Source organism: Nicotiana tomentosiformis, chromosome 11 (genome assembly GCF_000390325.3).
Source record: "Nicotiana tomentosiformis chromosome 11, ASM39032v3, whole genome shotgun sequence".
Lineage (NCBI taxonomy): Eukaryota > Viridiplantae > Streptophyta > Magnoliopsida > Solanales > Solanaceae > Nicotiana > Nicotiana tomentosiformis.
In genome coordinates this window covers 11,753,351-11,759,711 of record NC_090822.1, presented here as the reverse complement: position 1 = coordinate 11,759,711, position 6,361 = coordinate 11,753,351, and the positions used below count along the sequence as shown (strand labels likewise).

Genomic DNA, 6,361 nt, shown 5'->3' with positions numbered 1-6,361 from the left:
TCTCTATAGAGATTGTGAACGCAATCCATAAATCCACGAATTCTATTTAAATTAGTCTACACTATCCTTTTTTAATGTCTTCGTTTCAAAATTCGGTTAATCAACTTGTTAACTAGTGGATTATAATAAATTAGTTTACTCTAATGTTTAAAATTAAGAGTCTTTGCCAAGTATTTCACATGATCATGATTGGAAGATAAATATGTCCTTCCTTTTTTTTCACTTTCATGATGTATATTACTTTGAGTCAGTAAATTTTTGTATAATATTGTATAATTAAAGTATAAAATACATAATAATTAAGCACTATAAAGCAAAGCCCGTTAAGAAATTTCGACTAAATTTGGTGGGGTGCACCAGGCTCTTGCAATAGTGCAACGCATGAACGACGCTTGAGAGCCCAAGTAGCAAGCTACCTTAATGGGTCCTCCCCCTAAAAAAATAGAGTTAATATCGTATGAGTCAATGACTCACATATCAGATATTAAACTGATAAGAACAGATACTACACTTGATCTTAGCCAAAAGGCCGAGAAAGGTATGCTTTATTTTTTGCTCGGCCTGCCGCCTTTATACCAGTTCTCTCCCTTCTGTTTTTTGTTAGCTTTCGATGTGGTATTATTGTAGGCTGGAGAACATCCACTTTATGCAAACCTGAAGAGTTAAGAGTTAAGACACAACAGGGTGGAAAAGAGAGTACGAACTCTTCTCACTTTATATGCAAACTTTCTAACTTTCACGTTGAATTAATGGACAAGGATGAAATTTCAAGAAAAAATAAGAGTTGTGATGTGAAAGTTTGTTCTACCATGGTAAATATTTTTTCCATGTTTACATCAAACCAAATAATTTAATTGTAACAATTAAAAATTAAATGAAAATTAAAATAAAAATGCGTATCTTTTAATCATGAAACGTGATAAATGATATAGTAAGAATGCTACCAGGTGCTAGTAAATTTTTACAATTCTACCATTTGGCCGAAATTGAACGTCATCGGGTTTTTTCCGGAAAATTTTAAACAAATGAAGATTTGTGAAAGATAACAATGCAAAAACCTAAAACGTAGGATCCAATAACACAAGTATCATCAAAGAAATATTTAAATATGCATATATAATATATTGAAAAAATAACATAATACATGTCTAATGATTAGATGACTTGATCAACATTACAATAGATCAACAGTTCATTACGGGTATAAAAAGACACAATAACCCGCGCATTGTTGTCAGAGAATAAAAACCATAAGTGTAAAAAGCTGAAAAATCGAAAAATTACCAATCATTCTCTAAAGATTTACATAATTATTGTGGAAATCAATTGCAAAAGGAACCCAATTCGATAATAATCTGGTAGAAGGGCTTGCATTAAAATAAGATTGGCAGTCAGAACTTATTGGCTCAATTAATCTATAATTATATTGTGTAGGGCTTATTTAAGAGGAAACCATTCTCTAATAGGAATTTTTCCATTCTCAAGGCTTGAATCGGAAACCTCTGGTTAAATGTAGAGAGATCTCATCCATCCTACCACATCTCTTGGTTAAATTTAATTGATGTATAAATAATTAATGCTATTGCCATTTAAACTTTAATTTCTTCCAAGTCCATTGTAAAAGTTATACTAAAACCAAGTAACTTGGTAAGTATATGCATTCACAAAATAAGTTGTAGGAAAAATCAATTTAAACCATAAATTGTAAAACATGAAATTTTCTCAAAGGATGAGGGAATTATGATATCCGTTTCAAAACGTTTCAATTTTATATTCAACAATACCAAATCAACGACAAAAATATAAACAAAAATGAAAACTTAACAAGTCAGAAGGTCATAAAAATCTGGACTAGATTTGGTGGGGTGCGCCAGGCTTTGGCTGTAGTGCAACATCAAAGCCACGCGCGAAGATCCGGATAGCAAGCTACCCCGAAGGACCTTCTACTTAAAAAATTGAGTTCATTAGGTTTGAATCGATGTGCAATTTATATTTTTAGTATTGCTTGAGGTGATCTAAAGGCTCGACTAAGTTCTTATGATATTTTAGGCCTTGTTGGTAGGTTTGGCTGATGTTCCGGGGGCCTCAGGTGGATTTCTGGATAGTTAACGGATCAAATTTGGATTTGTGAGAATGGTTGAAGGCACCAGTTCTGCTGTAATCTCACATGCGCAAGATTGACCGCATGTGCGAGCCAGCAGAAGCGAGCAATTGGGCACAGTTGCGGGGCCGGGGGTAATGGCCAGTGGTCGCAGATGCGACGTGAAGGCCATAGAAGCGGAGTCACTTTTGCGGAAGAGTGATCGCAGAAGCGGACGCGTGCTTGGGAAGTCTTTCCGCAGAAGCGGACGAGTTTACGCAGATGCGCACCCGCAGAAGCGGTCTTTGAACCGCAGAAGCAAAAATTGGCGAGGAAACTGAGACCGCAGAAGCGGCTGGGAGGCCCGCAGAAGCGAGACCGCAAGAGCGAGGGAAACCGCAGAAGCGGATAAGTTGTCACTTCTGCGACGCCGCAGATGCGGCTAAGTTTCCGCAGAAGCGGAAGTGCTCGACAGAACACTTAAATACAAGGGTTCGCGATTTTGCTTCATTTTAAACATTTTGAGCTCGGGTCTTGGCGACTTTTGAGAGCATTTTCGAGGGATTTCTTGGGGTAAGTCTCTTGTACTCATTATTTATCAATAATCTTGTTTTCCCATTGATTTTTTCACTTAGATTGTGTGTGGTTAAGGTGAAATTTGAGAGTTTGAGGCTAGGTATTTGGAGAGTTTAATTTGGGAATTTAAGTGGCGACTTGGTGTCGGATTTTGGTAATTTTGGTATGGGTGAACTCGATATCGACTTTTTGGAAAGATTTTTTGGTTCTTTGCTAAAGTCGTAGATTTATGATTTAAATTAGTTTCTTGTAATTGTATTCATGATATGTAATTGCTTCTGGCTAGATTTGGGCCATTCGGAGTCGGAAAATCGAGAGAAAGGCATCCTTATCGATTGATTGAGCGAGATTTGAGGTTAGTGACTTGTCTAACCATGTGGGGGGGAGGGGGGAAACCCCTTAGGATTTGATACTGTTGTAACAATGTGTGATATGTGAGCCCCGTGCGCGAGGTGACGAGTGCGTACACGAGCTAATTGTGGAAATTCCGATTCTCGTTGAGAAGAGTTTTTTAAAATTCCTTTACTGAGTTGCCTTAGCATGTGTAGTTGTCATGTTTAGCCTAGTATCGCATGTCTACGTGTCTTAACCTTTACTTGAAATTCGTGCAACATGCTTAGTTGAATTACCTATTTCCTTGACTATTGTATTCGGTCTTTAACTATAGGATTCCTTACCGTAAATTCGTGGTTCCATAATTTATGAGTTGCATATTTACTTTTGGGACTACGAGGCAATACCTCGGCAGATCCCCCTGCTTGCATATTTACTTTTGGGACTACGAGGCGGTACCTCGGGAGATCCCCCTGTCATGCATATTTACTTTTGGGACTACGAGGTGGTACTTCGGGAGATTTTCCTGTTTACATATTTACCTTTGGGACTACGAGACGGTACCTCGGGAGATCCCCCTATTGAGCATTTACATTTGAGTTTACGAGGAGATACCTCGGGAGCGCCTCTGTTGTTTACCTCTATTTGTTGTGCTGTTATTTTGTGAAAGTTCTCATTGTTTAAATTCTCAGTCATTTCAAAATATGATTATATCTTCTACCTTGCTTATCTTTTAAACCAGTAGGGCCCTGACCTGACCTCGTCACTACTCTACCTAGGTTAGGCTTAGCACTTATTGGGTACCGTTGTGGTGTACTCATACTACACTTCTAGACATCTTTTTGTGCAAATCCAGGTTCTTCCTACCAAGCGAGATACTAGTGAGCTAGACTGTACGTGGAGACTTCAAGGTATATCTGCCAACGTTCCCAGACCTCAGAGTCCCCCTCTATCTTTATTATGTTGTTTCCCTTATTCTCCTTACACTTTGATGTATAGAGACACTTACTACTTTCTCTTAGAAGCATGTGACTTATTTCTACCGGATTCTGAGAGTTGTAATTATTTAAATCGCAGCTTCTATTTATATATCATGTATTGAGATTCGAGTTCATATTATTATTCAATTATTCCGCAAATTGTTAGGCTTACCTAATCTTAAAGACTAAGTGTCATCACGACATCCTACGGATGAAAAATTGGGGTCGTGACATTCAATGACATATTTTACAATAGTGATTCTTCACTTTTCATGCCTATATAAAGGCCTTGTAATATATATGAAAAGACACATAATTGAAGAAGAAAATCTCTTCCTTCTCTCTATCTCTATTTTTTGTTCACGTTTTACTGAATTGCTTTTATTTCATACAATGGTAAATATTTATTCATATTTACATCAAATCAAGGTTTACGGATAATTTCTCGGAGATAGCTTGGTCTGTGCTAGAACAGCAGATTTGTGAGCAAGAACGTATTTTACAAAATGAATTGTAACAAGTCAAAAGCCGAGAAAGGTAGGCGTTCTGTCCTATCTGGATTTTGTTAGCTTTCGATGTTGTATTATTGTAGGCTGGAGAATTTTATGTTTCATATATGCGCCTTTTTCTTGCCTGAAGAGTTAAGACACAACAAGGGGGGGAAGAGAGTACGAACTCTTCTCACTTTGTATTATAATTTTCACGTTGAATTAATGGACAAGGATGCAATTTCAGAAAAAAAAAAAAAAGAGTTGTGATGTGAAAGTTTGTTCTACCATGGTAAATATTTATTCAATTTCATGTTTACATCAAATCAAATAATTTAATCGTAACAGTTAAAAATTAAAATAAGAATACCATGAACGGTATCGAAAAATCACCAATCATTGTCTAAAGATTTTACTTTATTGTGGTGGAAAGCAATTACAAAAGGAACCCAATTCGATAATAATCTGGTAGAACGACTTGCATTAAAATAAGATCTTTTTTGGTTTAACCATTCGGCTGTCGGAACTCATTGGCTCATTTAATCCACAGCTTAGTCTGCCTTTTATCTTATCCTTCTATTCTAGGCGAGGAGGGGAAATTTAGAATAAATAGCCCTAAAAAAAATTACAAACTAGTCAACGGACAACCTGCCTTATTCTTCTCCCGTTCGGAACCCCTATTTTCTCGGAGATAGCTTGGTCTGTGCTAGAACAACAGATTTGTGAGCAAGAACGTATTTCACAGCTGATTCAACAACAACCACTTTCTCTGGGGACAATTGTGTTGCATAGGGCTTATTTACAGGGAAATCATTCCCTACTAGAATCTCTCAATTCTCAAGGCCTGAGTTGGAAATCTCTGGTTAAAGGTGGAGAGATCTCATCCATCCTACCATATATCTTGATTAAAATAAGTACTTTGGATTGCACCCAAAACAATTAAATTGTAGAGCACGATAGCAGGATAATGTTGTTGACATTTAAAATTTAATACTCTGCCAAGTCCATTGTCAAAATTATAGTAAAACCAAGTAACTTGTAATTATATACCTTCATAAAATAAGAGTATCACAATTTGTAGGAAAAATCAATATTCGGTTTCAAAATGTTTCAATTTTATATTGAACAATACCAAATCAACGACAACATTTTAAAAATAAACAAAAATGAAAACTTAACAAGTCAACAGAATTGTAGAAAAGAGAAGAAAACCTCATTTATGCTATTCATATCATAAAACGATTTAACGCTCAGATCAAATTATAAAAAGGTCGAAAGAGAAAAACTAATTTCCCTTAACAGACAGCTTGCGAATACACAATGCAAGTTAAATCAAGGCACATAAAAAACTGTAGTAGATTTGGCAGGGTGCGCCAGGCCCTTGCAATAGTGCAATGCATGGGCGACGCTTGAAAGCCCAGATAGCAAGCTACCTTAGTGGACTCTCCCCTTAAAAAATAGAGTTAATATCATGTGAGTCAATGACTCACATATCAGATATTAAACTGATAAGAACAGATACTACACTTGATCTTAGCCAAAAGGCCGAGAAAGGTATGCTTTGAATCGTTCACGGCCTGCATATTTTGTACCAGTTCTCTCCTTTCTGGCTTTTGTTAGCTTTCGATGTGGGATTTCCTGCAGATTGGAGAATTTTATGTTGCATATGCCCATTTTCGAGCCTGAAGACACAACAGGGAAAAACTAGAGTACTAACTCATTTTTCTCACCTTATGCTAAGTTTACAAATTTCACATTTAACTAATGGACAAAGATGAAATATCAGCCAAAAAAAGGATTATGATTTGAAGATTTGTTCTACCATTTAGCCGATATTGAACCTCATGGGTTTATTTTTAATAATAATAAATGCTGGCAAACTTAAACAAATGGAGTTATGCCAG

At 36.5% G+C, this 6,361-nt stretch overlaps 1 long non-coding RNA gene and 2 other non-coding genes across 3 annotated transcripts; all 3 read right to left on the bottom strand.

The window, feature by feature from the left end:
• Positions 1-346: 346 nt before the first annotated feature.
• Positions 347-542, bottom strand: LOC117276011 (U2 spliceosomal RNA). Its single transcript, XR_004506235.1, has one exon. It is a non-coding gene; the product is annotated as a U2 spliceosomal RNA (small nuclear RNA).
• Positions 543-1,856: 1,314 nt separating this feature from the next.
• LOC138900833 (uncharacterized) lies at positions 1,857-6,351 on the bottom strand. The gene is made up of 2 exons (XR_011412149.1): positions 5,901-6,351; positions 1,857-1,940 (listed from the first exon to the last, which is right to left on the bottom strand). It is a non-coding gene; the product is annotated as an uncharacterized lncRNA (long non-coding RNA).
• LOC117276012 (U2 spliceosomal RNA) lies at positions 5,821-6,015 on the bottom strand. The gene has a single exon (XR_004506236.1). It is a non-coding gene; the product is annotated as a U2 spliceosomal RNA (small nuclear RNA).
• Positions 6,352-6,361: the final 10 nt, after the last annotated feature.